The sequence below is a fragment of the Wyeomyia smithii genome, chromosome 3 (assembly GCF_029784165.1).
Source record: "Wyeomyia smithii strain HCP4-BCI-WySm-NY-G18 chromosome 3, ASM2978416v1, whole genome shotgun sequence".
Taxonomy (NCBI): Eukaryota; Metazoa; Arthropoda; class Insecta; order Diptera; family Culicidae; genus Wyeomyia; species Wyeomyia smithii.
In genome coordinates, this window is record NC_073696.1 from 192932732 (window position 1) to 192948095 (window position 15364).

Genomic DNA, 15364 nt, shown 5'->3' on the forward strand with positions numbered 1-15364 from the left:
GAGGATTTTGTTTTCTTGGGTAGATGATTGAAATAAATGAGTTTTTGAGTGTAGATGTCCGACTATAAAAACAAGTTTAGAGATTTTAGGTAAGTTTTTTAAGATTCTACTTCATGTGAAAGCTAAAGTGAACTAAGAAAATCAATTCCATGGTTTAGTAGATTGGTTTAGTTAGAAAATATGCGATTTTGGGCTGAGATAAATAATGGAACAATTCCCCTACGTGTAATGAATTTGTTGCATTTGAAATTACAAGCAGATCTACAATAACGGAAGCATTACTATTTAAAACAGTCCACCATTCTCTGAATGTCGATACAAGGCGCTTGATTATCATGTAGTTTTTGACATTATCCGCATATGGCATTCGGCAACCAGATGAAAGCATTAGGTCGATTTAATGGTACGAACAGCAATGATTCAAGATTACTTCCTTGGGTTACTTCAGAAGGATTGGAACATGTCTGATATCGAGCAGAACCGATTACTACTTATAATGCTTGATCAGATGAGTAGGATCTTAAGAAGTTGACAAAAGGGAAGGATACGCCAATAAAACAGGGCATTTTGGAAGGTTTCTGTTTGCCGGTGGCTGCTTCAACTTGGTTCGTTGATATTTTAAAGATACTATAAAAATGAACTGGATCCCTCGGAGTACCTTCGAGTGCACCTACTATTTGCAAGTTAGATGCCACTGAGTCAACTAAAGTAGCTTCAAAGTGTTAAAAAAGATCAAATATGGCTAGAAGCGTGCCGGTTGGTATTGGTGTTAGTTATGCGCATCTTTGCCGCATCGCACAAGGGGCTAGGAAATATGTGCTAGGTATCCTATAAAGTTTTTTGGTACTCATAGATAAAGCTTCAATTTGGAGTCGTAGCTATGTTCACAATTTAACCACAAAGATGACGCTGTGAAATTAAGGAATTTGCAGAAGACTGGCAACCGATTGAAAGTGCTATGATGGGAAACAATTCTCACTTGATTTGTGTTTTTTGGACATCCCTGCTCTTCTCTATCTCAAAATAAATTAAATTTGACTCTCATCAGAGTGCTCTAATAATTGAATTAACTATACAACGACACTAATCTTATAACTTCTAAAAGTCTCTCAGATATTTCTGTATGGTATGCATCATTCGCTTGGAAAAAGTTTTCTGACGTAGAGTTACGTCTTACGGCAAAACATGTAGAGGAGCAAGATCGCGCGAAATGACCTATGGTCGAATATCGACCAGTTTTGATTTGAATGAATCTTTTCACACGTATTTGGCTAAGCAAACTGAGCATTTTTCACAGGTGGAGAGATTTTGCATACCCATGAGTTACATTCTAAAAGGGCGTATGCCTTTTGGCATAGGTTTTATTCGAAGCATTGTAGCCCAGAAGCCGTTGGTTGTATAGAAAAACTGTCTGAGAATGAGTTTATTTGTTCATTTCTTTATTTGTTTATTTGTTTATTTACATTCATCGGACATTATTGTCTACATGAACACTTAATTGCTAAGAACGATTAAAAATTATAATAAGTCACACGGTCGTAAAATATTCTAATACTAATATTGAAATCAAACAAATGGTAACACAGATTAAACAGTAAACACATACATCTTATCGGTTCATGGTGTGCATAGTCTGTCCGATGGCGTTGAAGCCGGAGGAAGCTTCGCTGTCGTAGTGGTCGTGGGATGATGTTTAAATCGACCTGAGCGAGAATCCAGGGCGCCTTCATGTCCCCTACAAGCACCTTAGCCAGAAACACAGTTCTTATTACCTTTCGTCTCTTCTGAAGAGTGTCCATACCCAACAAGCGACATCGGCTCTCGTAGGATGGAAGTTCGTCGGGGTTTTGCCAGGGAAGAAATCTTAAGGCAAACCTTACAAACTTCGCTTGAATTTTTTCTATTCTGTTAACCCAGACGTTGTGAGAGGGACTCCATACAACGGCTGCTGATTCCAGTATAGACCGCACTAAGCTAAAATACAGTGAACGTAGACAATAGGGGTCACGGAATTCACTGGATAGTCGAAACAAAAATCCCAAATTTCTGTTGGCTTTGCTGATGGTATAGGCGAGATGATCGCGAAAATTTAACTCGGAGTCCAACAGGACACCAAGGTCCTTCACAACGCTAACTCTTTCCAGTATCTCCGTTCCAATGTGATCGTTCCAGTGAATCATTGTTTTCCTTCTAGTAAACGAGATAACCATGCACTTATTCACGCTTATGGTCAGCCGGTTCCTCTCACACCAGTTTGCGAAAATGTCAATAGTTTGCTGTAGTATTATGCAGTCATCCGGTGTCTTCACTAGCCAATACATTTTAAAATCGTCTGCGTACACCAACCTGCACCCCTCTGGTACAGCGAAGCAAACATCGTTGAAAAATATGGAGAATAATAATGGCCCCAAGTTACTGCCTTGGGGAACACCAGAATAGTTACTGAACGGGTCAGATTCGGTAATTCCAAGCTTGACGTTTAGTTGTCGGTTGGTCAAATATGACTCCATCCATCGAACCACATTTGCTGCCACGCCTATACGATCCATTTTTGCCAAAAGAATTCGGTGATTCACTTTGTCGAATGCTGATTTCAGGTCAGTGTAAATTGTGTCGATCTGAGCTCCCTGTTCCATGGATTTGAGACAAAAAGAGGTAAATTGCACCAAGTTCGTTGCTGTTGATCTTCCCGGGAAAAAGCCGTGTTGATCTTGCGATATGTACGATTTTGCTGCGCGAAACAGTTCATTGCTTACCAGGATCTCAAACAGTTTGGATCCTGCACTTAGCGAAGTCACACCGCGGTAATTCGATACATTCCGCTTGTCACCCTTCTTGAACGCTGGGAACAAGACAGATTTCTTCCACATTTCCGGGAATACCGCTAACGAAAGCGACTTGCGAGTTGTACCGAATCGAAAATGCACCATAAAAAATTATCCACTGTACAAAAAAATTTTTTTTGACAAAAAAGATTTAAAATAAACATTAAATTTCAATTTAAAAAAAAGAGTTGAATTTTTTTTTTATTTTTTTTTAAAGAAACTTGACGTTAATACGCATCTTTTTAAAAAAAGTCCAGGATGGAGAAATGAAAAATAATTGTTTTATGGTAGATTATTTTTTTATAAAAATTCTAATTTAAACATTTTTCAAAATATTTGTTTTCTGATGATTTTAAATGATGCAGAGAGTCATTTTGAATCAAAAAGCTCTTGGTATTTTCAATTTAAGCTCGAAAAATTATTAATATTTCGGAAAATACACGTTTTTCTTAATTTGTCCATGGTTCTCCAGCAAAAACCATACGTTCATTGGAAGGCTTGATCAAAAACATACCATTCATTCTTTGACAACAAAACAATTGGATAAATAACTCAGGCGCTAAACCTTAGCCTACCTATACGTTCCCCCTTGCCGAATGTTTTATAAAAAAATATGTTTGCCGTGCAACACTACCTACTTGTTTACTAATAATAACTGTTTGTAAAGTACGCAACCAATAACAACTGGGTTACCTATAATATCTGTTTTCGTATATAAATACGATTGCACTACTCCAGATGTGTTAGTAACAGTTTGCATTTTGTGAAGATGAATAAAGTGAACATGGAATACACAAGCCCAAATGCTGTAAACCCTTTCCTGATCATCGGTGCTCATCAAGCTTACGCAAATTAAACGAAAACGTTATTGCAAAATTAAAAATATTGAACAGTCAAGCTCATTTTAATACGTCTTTATCAATTTGTGATTCGTGTAGTTATTGGAATGATAGTCAAGTCACCATTCATCCCTTCGTTGTTTACTATTCAGAATCTGGAACACTTAAGAATATCAGCTTCATCATAATATCGGAAGTATTCCATCATGATACTGTTGCGGTTCAGGTGTTCATTGCCAAATTAATGAGAATTTTGAAAACAACAATAGAGTTAAAAAAGCGATATTTATGTCTGATGAAGCTGCCTCACAATATAAAAATAGAAAAAACTTTGCAAGTCTTTGCATGTTCAAAACAAAATATAACGTCGATGCAGAGTGGCATTTTTTTGCGACTTCTCATGGTAAAGGCCCATGCGATGCAATGGGTGGCATATTAAAACGAATGGCAGGAAATGCAAGTTTAGCTAAAGAACATGAACATCCCATTACAAGCGCAAAAGAATTGTATGATTGGTCTAATCAGAAAAGTAATTCAAATTCATCAAAAATGTCATTTAGTTGGGTATCATATGAAGAATATGAACAAGGAGTAACAGAATGGGGCAATATTTTCAAAAAATCTATAATAATAGCTGCCACACAAAAGTATTACTCTTTTGTTCCGATTTCAGAAAATAAGATACAAACGAAGCTGTTTTCGAAAGATGACGAATCATTTACTTATGATGTATATAAAATATAAGGTGAAACTAGTTCTGTAAAGTATCTATGTCATAAAAAAATATGTTCCTGAGATAATAAAACTCGAAAATAAATATTTGATTCTTATATTTATATCACTTAGAACACTTAACTCTTTTTTTGAGAACCTTTCGCCCAATCGTTTTGTTGTCAAAGAATGAATTGTATATTTTCGATCAAGCATTCCAATGAACGTAAGGTTTTTGCTGGAGAACTATGGACAAATTGAGAAAAACGTGTATTTTCCTAAATAATTATAATTTTTCGAGCTTAAATTAAAAATAACTCGAAAACCAATGCCTTTAGAATGTTCGCTACCAAGAGCTTTTTGATTCAAAATGACTCTCTGCATCTTTTGAAATCATCAGAATACAAATATTTTGAAATATGTTTGAATTAGAATTTTCATAAAAAAATTAATCTACCATAAAAAAATTATTTTTCATTTCTCCATCCTGGACTTTTTTTTTAAAAGTTGCGTATCAACGTCAAGTTTCTTGAAAAAAAAAATAAAAAAAAATTCAACTCTTTTTTTTTAAATTGAAATTTAATGTTTATTTTAAACTTTTTTTTGTCAAAAAATTTTTTTGTACAGTGGATAATTTTTTTATGGTGCATTTTCGATTCGGTACAACTCATTCTCAGACAGTTTTTCTATACAACCAACGGTTTCTGGGCTACAATGCTTCGAATAAAACCTATGCCAAAAGGCATACGCCCTTTTAGAATGTAACTCATGGGTGTAAAAAATCTCTCCACCTGTGAAAAATGCTTAGTTTGCTAAGCCAAATACGCGTGCAAAGTTTCATTTAAATCAAAAATGGTCGATTAAATTTTCGCGTATTTTCAGGCGATTTGAAATGATTTTCTCAGAGGTATAAATTGAAAACTGGAAACATTGAGAGCTCCACGAAAATTGTCCACTCTCGAATGCTTGAAACTCAGTCAGTTTCAGTCTATAGGATCTATTAGATAATTAGCTATGCGTCCACCAAAATGCGGTAAATTGTGATTTTGTAATGCTAACTATTGTACTTTTGAAAATTGTAGAACCTTGTTGAGCCGGGAGAGCAGCAGCTGATTTTAGCGCAGCAAGGCTGAGCAGGCGACTCATTCGATCGCAGCGTTCCACACGGATCAACAGACGGACCGCTGCACTGCAAAGCAGTGCTGAACATGTCCGGATCGTTATGTCTTGTTTGCTTGCTGTCTGTGTGGAGCGGAGAATAACAAGAAAATAAGAACCATTCCATGTCATTGGTAAATGGCAATCCAAAATCAACGCTTCTCTTCTAGGTTACCAATCAATTAGAAAAAAGAGAGTTAAAAGAGAATTATCACTGACATTTACCGCTTCACACCATTAAACTGATTAACCCCAATCAAGTGTATTCACAAACCTATTGCAAAAAATGCATTGAACTAAGACAAGCTGTCGTAACTTTACGTTAACCTTGCGGTAGTGTTTTATAGTCAACCTCTTTAACTACTTATCCTCTATTTTATAAAATTTCCATTTTTTTTGTTCACACATCATTTTTTTGGTAGGTTGTTTCTAATTTTATTAAAAATGTTGATAAAATTTAGTTACGTTCGACTATAATTAACTTACAATCATGATCTACACCAATGAAAATTATTTTTTGCAACTCACTATGTAAATTAGAACTGCTCTAAGTACAAGAAACTAAATAGATTCTAGTTGCATACATTTATAGGCGAACGTAATTAAAATTAGTAATTTGACAAAGTCGTCTCCACTCACCCTACTTGACTTCATTCAATTTACATGAGTGTACATATAATGAATTTATTTCCGTTTTCCAAAGATAATTGCCAAATTTAACACGAAGTATGCGTTATTTCAAGATAATATGAGAGATCAAAGCTATATGGAAGTACTGTAAATATCAAATACGTTTATTGTAAAGCTAGTTATCAATTACATTATCAACAAAATTTTTCAACTTAACCCTCTAGTGCCCAAGTTATTTTTCAGACGGACTTCGAAAAAATCACTATGAATCTTTATACATTTTTTTATGTATTGATTGGAGCTTTTTGGAGGTTTCACTGAATACCGTTTAAAGGCGGCACTGGGCACTAGAGGGTTAAAGATACATGAAATCCTCAAGACAGATTTTTTGGCTATAGGTTATCTTTTTGACGCATTCAAAGATTATTAAATTTTTATATTTGATAATCGTTGTTACCGACCGCAGAAGTTTGAGGTTATTTATATTTATTTCGTTTTAAATGAAGCACTCGTGTATAAAATATATTTAGATAATCACCCTCATTGTATCCGTTTATAGTACAAATGTGCGCGATACGTCATGAATAAACACCGACATAATTTGATAGTGTAACAAAGATTCTTTTCACCATGCAGTAGATTGATTTGTTTGTTTTCGTTTCAGTACTTTTCCGCAAATTCCGTAAACTTCATTAACACCCATTAACGATTGTGTAAACACACTTGCTCCTGTCGACATGTTTTGATAGTAAATAATGATTTATTGTGATGATCGCTTGTATGATGGGGAAAGGATCAAGAAAGCGTATGGTGAAATGAAGCAATAAATAATTTGTAAGAGTTATTTTGTGTTCGCGGATTGCATCTTACTGCAAACTGCCGTCCATCGATCGCGGCTGATTAGCTTAGGGGTCGAGAATGATTAAAGTGGTGTCGGCAATTATTATTAATATTATAGTTCCAAGTGCCTTCTGGGGCTCGTTTGGAAATGAATGTTGTGTACAAATTGACTTGAGCGAAAACAAATCGCGAATGACGTGACTGTGCATTCGGGCCGATTCATTAATCAATACCGTGTTTGATCAAAGCGCGCGGTGCGCATATAAAGTCGCTCCTTGTACAGTGTACTTTAGTGACGAATTAGGTAAATATTGTTGGCAAAGTGTTGTTGAGCAGCTGGTTGGCGCTTCCGAGAGTGACGAGTGTGGAATGCACGGTGTCTTGTTCGACGTTTGTTGACACGGGATGTGCATTTAGCATTTGAATTTATTTGCGTTCGTAGAAGCTACGAAAAAATGCTGGTGAACCTTTGGATTTTGATTTGTGTGAATTTGAGTTTCACATATGTAAAAATATGTATGTTAAAAGGGAAGTTTAAAACTGTTATCCTTTGAAACTAATGCGACTTATCCTAATTATCGTTTTGTTTCATATTGAGCCGCGTTTGAAGTTCATAATATTTTACCAACTTGGGTCTCAATATTTTACAATCTAGGGTGCTACCACAGAACAGATATGCAACTTCGAACAAAACTCTGCAGCAAATCGGTGCCCAAGCTTTCGCATTCATTTTTTGCTGTTCCATCCTACATTGATTTTACAGTGCATCGTTCGAACAGTTCGCTCCAATAGTTTGAACATGCACCAAAAAATTACTTTTTTTTGCTTTAATGACCAGGCTAAAAGGTGATCTTGACTAGTTGAATCTATCAAAATCAAGTTAAGACAGGACCGCATTCAAGAGATTTTTAAAGCGGAGATTTAGTAACAATTCACAATCAACGTCAATAGAACAAATTAAACTAAAAACTTTTCAACCATTGAAACATTGTTTAACAAATTTTCTTGGATCATACACCTCGCGACTGATGAAACTATTTTAACCTGTTAGTTGATTTACTTGAATATTTTCGTTGGACTTGGAAAGTAAATTTCTCGACCAACGACAATATTTTTTTCTCGTACCGTTTATTTTAACATTGCAAGTAATGCATATCAGACGCGCTATACACAGCACTGCTTACGACATTAGGTACAATGTAAAAAAATGATTGTCGTTAGCCAAGATATTTAGTTTTCAACTCGGGCAACAATGAAATCCATCAGAAATATATTTACATAAAAACCGTTGCACGTATGCGGGTGGTACTGTACGATTATCATGAAAAGGCACCCTCGCAGTACCGGGGAGAACAAAGGATTCTCTCGGCGAAAAAGCGGCGAGAGCTCATACAGTCCTTTTGTGAATGAATGGAATATAAGCGTAATAAAATTTCGAGTGTAAAATGCGTTCTCTCCACCGCTAGATGTCGATACTTAAAATAAAGAGATTTTGTCTCATTTTTGGTTCTTCAGTTGAACAGATGTGGTGCTACTCTTGTCCTGTTTTGTTGGATTAATTTCAAATTGTGAAATATTTTTTAGACTAGTCAGCTTGTTGTAATAGCATACAAATGTAAATTCAACACCGAACTAGATCATCTGATAATTTGAATATTGACAATCAGTTGCGATTGTAATGAGATATTCCCTCCATTACCATTCCAATACTAAACTCACCCTCAACTAGTTATGTTTCGCCGGAAGAACACAACACAATTGAATTATTATGCTGATAACTTTAATTAGAGGCATTTTGCGAAGCGGTTGGATTTGAAATCATCTCGGTGAATGGCCTGATCCCGGTAACATCACGCGATAACGAGTGCCAAGCGTAACTAGATTCAGATAACCGGATCTACGAAAAGTAAGTCAGCGCATACCTTTAGGTTAGTATTATTCTGTAGTTCGTTAGTAGCAAATGAAAGTTCAATTGTTGACCATTTTATAACAACCTGCCAGTTGGTTACAGTATTGCCAGTGCAGATAATATATTATTCTGCTGTCGCGATCGCACATTCTTCTTCATCAATGGCGGGCTGCATTCGGCATCAAACGCCGTTACTTCGCTAGAACAGTGTTGCAATTTTTGTTTGGTGTATTTACGCGCACTCGGTCTATGCACCGTTTGGCTATGGCTCGACATGTGAAGCGATGCTCAATACCCCGCGCACCATCAATCCGATTAGTCAATATCTGGGGGGATGATGGGCGGGAATCGGCAGCGATCGCCACATCACACTTGCAAAATAAACCGCGCATCCCGTGTGTCGTCGCGAGACTATCACCACACCATGCCGGTAAGCATTCAGTTTCGTTGTGGTTTGCCGTCGTGATGGACGGAGTAGAAAATTTCGCGTGACGGATTCTACAGAAAAAAAAATTGAAAACCGATTTGGAAGTTCGATTGAAGAAATAAAATTCCTTAGCTTCGCTTGAGATACAACGCAAGTCGCAACTAAGCCGCGTGCCAGTGTCTGCGTGTGGGTGTGTTTACCAGCCGTGATTTGCTTCGCAGATTCTTCTACACGGTCCGCTAGATACTAATAAAGACATTATTGTTTAATGATCGTCATGTCTGGTGAGATTAATTGAAATCGGAATCTTGATAAAACCGGGGCTAGCGGTGATTGCGAATAAGCGCGGTTCGCGCATGAGCATGATTCAAACGAGGTTGCGACGACGGAGGGAGGAATTCGTCGTACACAAAGAAGATTCAGATCGATTCGATAAGATAAATCGAACTGCATTGAGAGGTGTCTGTTTTGAATAAGTGAAATATTTGTGTTGACCCCCTTGTCGCTGAGACAAACAAGTGCGCAAATGATGCTATCTAGAATATAGGTAGGTACTACTAGTCGATGATCGCTTAGCTCGGTACAATCGATCGGGAAACAGTGCAGTGGAGCCAAATTTAATGGACTTGCGCTTGAATTGCTCGTTTGAATAAATCACTGATTATTTGCGCTGGATGAAAAATTAACCAAAATTGTCATTTGGTGTGGAATAAAAAGGTACGTTATATAAGGATAATGAATTCGAGGGATTATGTCTGGTATGGAGGTATACGTTTGGCGCTTTTATTTGAGTGGCTGGCGCTAGGATAGGATTAATTCAAGGTCGAAGCATTAACACTGTAATTGTACACAAAAATGCAAGCTCTTAAGGGTTAATTGAGTATTTTGAGTATTTTAGTAAGATGAAAAATCAAGCGTGTGTAGGGTAACGGGGGTATTTTGGCCCACAGGCATATTTTGGCCCACCCGGTAGCACTTTACGCATTTTATCTGATAAATTCAATGAATATTAGAAAACTATGCATGCAACGTTGAATAACACACCTAAGAATCATACTACACTATAATTTTCGGCGAAAAACTGGCTCTAGGTAGTGTTAATTTGGAATTAGTTCAGACATATTCAAAGTCATGGCTGAGTCAACCCAAAGTCAAGAGGAAGTGGTAATATACAAGTCAACGTCCGGAAGCTATTGTAACAAATATGTATGCTTATGAAACAATTCGTTGTTGTAGTAACATTAATAAAATGTCATAGAAACAGTTTGTATACTCTAACATGTTGGAAAAAGTTGAAAAAGTGGTTAAACGCATGGCCGAAATATGTTTGCCTCTTTCTGAAGCAAACATATTTTGGTCATGCCAAGTTTCGACATCTCTTTGATTACCGTTCGGCCGTTGAACGTGCACAAAGAAGCAGCTTGTGACAATTTTCAGGTAATTACTTCTTAATTTATCACATTTAACGATATGAAATTAGATGAGAATGCCTGTCAAACCGCTATAAGCCAAATCATTTCATTTTTAGATGCCCAAAATTTACTAGAATTAACAGCAGAAGGATGTTCTCCTCAAACCCACTATTTTTGCTCTAAAAATACCGATGATGATCTTAAAAAGAATTAGTCCGAACTATTTCCATACAAGTCTGTAGATATAAAGGTAGGCCAAAGTAAAAACTTGGTGGGCCAAAATATGTTTTTGGTACTTCGTTTAAATTTTGATATTTCTAGGATATTTTTCAATATATTGCATTGTTGAACGGTGTATATGGAAATAGACACTTAGCTTTTAACAATGGTATAGTAGAGTAGGTATTTATGTTGAAAAATTGTGTTTGGTTTTAATGAACTGTGCAAACACTTCCCAAAGCTGGCCTTAATAGCCCCGTTACCCTATAGCTGCCATTTAAAAATAAATACCATACTCATTATTAATACCATATTTGAGGCAATAAATAATTAAATAATTACATAAACAAGAAAGGGATTGTTAAATAACACCAAAGCTTATAAAAGATGAGAAAGAGATTGTCTTTGGTTAACAAAAATTTTTACTAAATGCTAGTACCCTTCCAGCCGGTTTCGAGGTACGATGCTGGCCTAACAAGCCAGTCGCCGTAGGTTCGAGTCTCAACTCAGGAGAGACTGTTAGTGTCAGTAGGATCGTTGCGCTAGCCCCACAATTGTCCTGTACACTTAACAGTTGGCTGCGAAGTCTGTGTATAATATACAGAAGGTCGAGTTCCGAATCGGAATGTAGGTAGCACCAAGGCTTTGCTTTGCTTTGCTAGTAGAACTTGTAGTTCAATAATGGTCATTAGACTGGGACTCTGTTAGATGGGAAAAAAGCAATGTAATCATATTTTTCGCTCCCATGCACTTTTCGTGTTCCTTATGGGTCCTACACCAACTGTGTAAATTTTCAGATCGATCGGTGAAACTATATTTTTGCGCCCGAATTTTGAAGTTTGCATACGATTTTATATGGGATAATCCACTTTTTCAAAACTTATTCTCTAGATGTCCAGTTGGCTCCTAAAAATATATCGATACATGATATTTGTAGGAAATTTTCCTGGGAAAAAATTCTCCTGAAAACCGTAATGCGCTACGATCTTTGTTGATCAAGTTATTTCCCTCAAACTGATTGAATATCTGACGAACGACTCACCATTCAATTTTTCTAGCAATACTGCTGCAGCATGCAGCTGTTGAAAAATCCAACCATGTGATAAGAAATGATATCGCGTAAAACTTATCTTGGAGGTTTCTCCGAAGATACTGCGAGAATATTTCTCATCCTTCAGCAAGTTTGCAAATCAAATTTTATTTCTTCGAGCGGTTGTATTTCATTGAATTTTTTTTTTGGTTTAGCCATTTCATGGTTTCACGATTTTTTTAAAATCATGTTTTGACTATTTTCTGCTTGGCTTCCAATTATGTTTTGCTAGAAGTAAATTTTAGAGTAGTTTTTAGAATCTGTTGTGTTATTCTTCACGCGTTTAGAAGTGTTGTCTATCATTCAAAGCATGAATTGTGATTATATTGGTTTGTTTTATCGACGACTTTTCTGTCCATGTGGAATGTGGACGGCTCCTTACGTATAAACGACTGATAGCGATAGCTGTTCTTAGCATGAACATTCGAATCGGCTGATGGTAGCGAGTGTTTCTTAAGTGTATTTAAACTAACCACTAACTAACCACAACCATTAACTATACCTTGTCGTGCTTTCCGTAATTTCACTTCGGTTTTCAGGCTACTGAGTGTTCAGCTCCTGAATTCCAACCTTATGATTATGACTTTTCTTTTTATTACAAGTTTTGAATGACGTCTTTCTTCGGAACAAGAAAATCGCGCATTTTCCAAAAAGGCGCAAAAAAAACCTGCATAAACACGATTTTAGCAAATGCAAGTGTAACACCAACACAAAAAGAAAGAAATTTAAAAAATAATTCTCGAAAATGTCGGTGAAGCGAAATTTAGTAAACTGAATAATTGTATAATTCCCGTCTTCGAAATATATCATGCAAACAAGCGTCTTTCAGACCTTAAGGCGTTATATACCTTTTTGGTCGAGAAAAATGAGGGAAGTTTGAATTTATTTTTAACTGCATAGCACCATTTTCATTGCAACAAAGTGGTGTTTTTCTGAAAGTACAGTTTATCAACAACAACAAAATACGTTTGATTTTAAGATATATATCAATTATTACCGGAGTAATGGCCGTTTCCCCGAAACGCTATTTTTTTGCAGAGGCTTGCGGTGATCCTGATAGATACTCAGCGGATCAACCAAAATCAAAAATCTCATATTATTCCATTAGTTTAGAAGTGTGCCGGGTCCTTGAACGATCACTTTTATGAGAATTTTGTTTTCAGTGCAAACGGGAACGTTTTTCCCAAAAAATACACGTTTTGAGCGCTAAAAATTTTTTTGCGGCAAAATGTAACTGTATGTTTCAAAAAGCGATCGTTCAAGGAACGGCGAATTTTATATGACACTGATTTTGTGGAAATCGGTCCATCCATCTCTGAGAAACATGAGTGAAATTAAACAGTCTTCAGAAGACGTTTCTTTTCATAACTTTTGAACCACATGTTCAATCTATATAAAATTCAAAAGTTAAGGGTTTTTAAAATAGCCCGTTCGTTTGATACCAATTTTATTGAAATCGGTTGTGTGGTTTCTGAGATATTGATGTTTCGTGATTTTTACATTTTTAAACAAAACCTCTAAAATAAAAATCCAATTACAATGGCAACTAGAACTTTCATTTGCATTTAATTTCATTAAAATCGGTCCAGCCATCTCTGAGAAAAGTGTGTGAAAATAAAAATCTGCACATACACACACACACACACACATACAGAAAATGCTCAGCTCGTCGAAGTGAGTCGAGTGATATATGCCCTTTGGAGTACTTTCATATCTTCGGTTTTGCAAGTGATTGCTATACCTTTCTAGGAGAAAGGCAAAAAGTTAAAAAAATTATCAATTAGGAGTAAAATATTCGTACTGAAGAAATAGCGAAATGAAAGAAACGACTTTGAATTTCGTACACTTCAATCACGAGCAGTACCGGGAACGTACGAATAGCACAATACCAAATTTAAATTTTGTTGAGGCCATATGTGTTGATCAAAGCAGTTACAGTTTTAAATACACGCAAAACTTTTCCTTATTACCTTAGAAGCAATAACGCAAAATTGCTTTTTAGGTAACAAACCTATTACTAAAAAGGCAATAAAATTCTTCCCCAGTCAAGTAACAACACATACTGTCATATATTTAGCACGTGTTACGGGAGTACGACTATCTAATAATGGTCGTTTCAACCACATGCAAGATTTTTTCTGTCGAAAACTGCTCCCTTTCCATCTCAAGCAAAAAAAATCACACATCGTCGCATATGTTGCACATGTTACAAGTTTCTTCAATCTCCAATTCATCCGGTGTGCGTGTATTAGTTCGCTCGTTGTATGCATACGGAGTAGAGAAAGAATATGACAAGAGCAATATGAGAGCAATATGACGAGAGCTGCCAAGCAGCATTTTCCCCGTCATAGAGTATACAAACGTTGATGATTTCAAAGACTTGAAATGCGTCTTTAAATGACATCACGATCTGTAAACTGCGTTAGAGAAAAACAAAAACATTCGTTTTCTTGCAAGCTATCCAAAACACATACTCGTTGGTTCATGGAAACTCATTTGCACCTGTTTGAAAATACAAAACTCGTGCCCATCCAGAACAATATTCGCAACTTCGGCAACTCTGTTCAGACAGTATAACATATATTCATTTCATGTAAACACTGGGGGACAAAACGAAAGTGTTTCTAATTAGACATTTGAGGTTGACGGGTGAGATTCTCATTATGTGTGGATGAATGGAGCAAAAATGAATCTGATCGTTGCATCAATACAAATGCAGCGAGTGAAGTCTTGCTAACACATGCACTGCGGTGCTTGGCTGTATGTTCTCCTGCAGAAACACATACAAGCGTGTGCCCGTCATATTTTTTGTTACTTTTCGGTTATTACTTTTTGTGTATAATGCGCAGTCATAAGATACAATAAGTAATAAAAAATTGCCCTAAAGTAATAAAATGTTCCCCGTTTGCGTTGGGTGTAGTCTTTGAATTTCGTTTCTTTTCATAACTTTTGAACCACATATCAAATAGCTATGAAATTTCTTACTTGTGAGTTTGAGAGACAACCTGTTCAAATGACACTAGATATGTTCAAATAAGTCGTGTGATCTTTGAAATAATAGACTTTCGTTGTTTTTATAATTTAATACATAACGGTTGGAATAAAAATACGATTATAGTTAAATAAAATGGGAACCTATAGGAAGGCCAAACTTTTCATTTGACACTCAGACTGTTGAATTAAGTCCAGCCATTTTCGGGAGAACGAGTGAGTTTGAAAAGTCACCGGAACATGTTTCTTTTCACAATTTTTGAACCACGTGTTATATCAATACAAAATTCATCAATTAACCGTGAATGTGGTT

General features: G+C 36.2%; 1 protein-coding gene across 3 annotated transcripts in view; it reads left to right on the forward strand.

Moving 5' to 3' along the window:
* LOC129727749 (organic cation transporter protein) overlaps positions 1-15364 on the forward strand; it is a 110312-nt gene that overhangs the window by 22722 nt on the left and 72226 nt on the right. Inside the window, exon 1 of one of the 3 annotated variants that reach the window (XM_055685879.1) lies at positions 9359-10056. The exons of 1 other annotated variant lie outside the window; for it this stretch is intronic. The gene's annotated coding sequence lies outside the window, so the exon portion shown is untranslated. Of the gene's footprint in view, positions 1-9358; positions 10057-15364 lie in introns of those variants that run through there. One more of the 3 variants, XM_055685881.1, reaches the window with a different exon arrangement.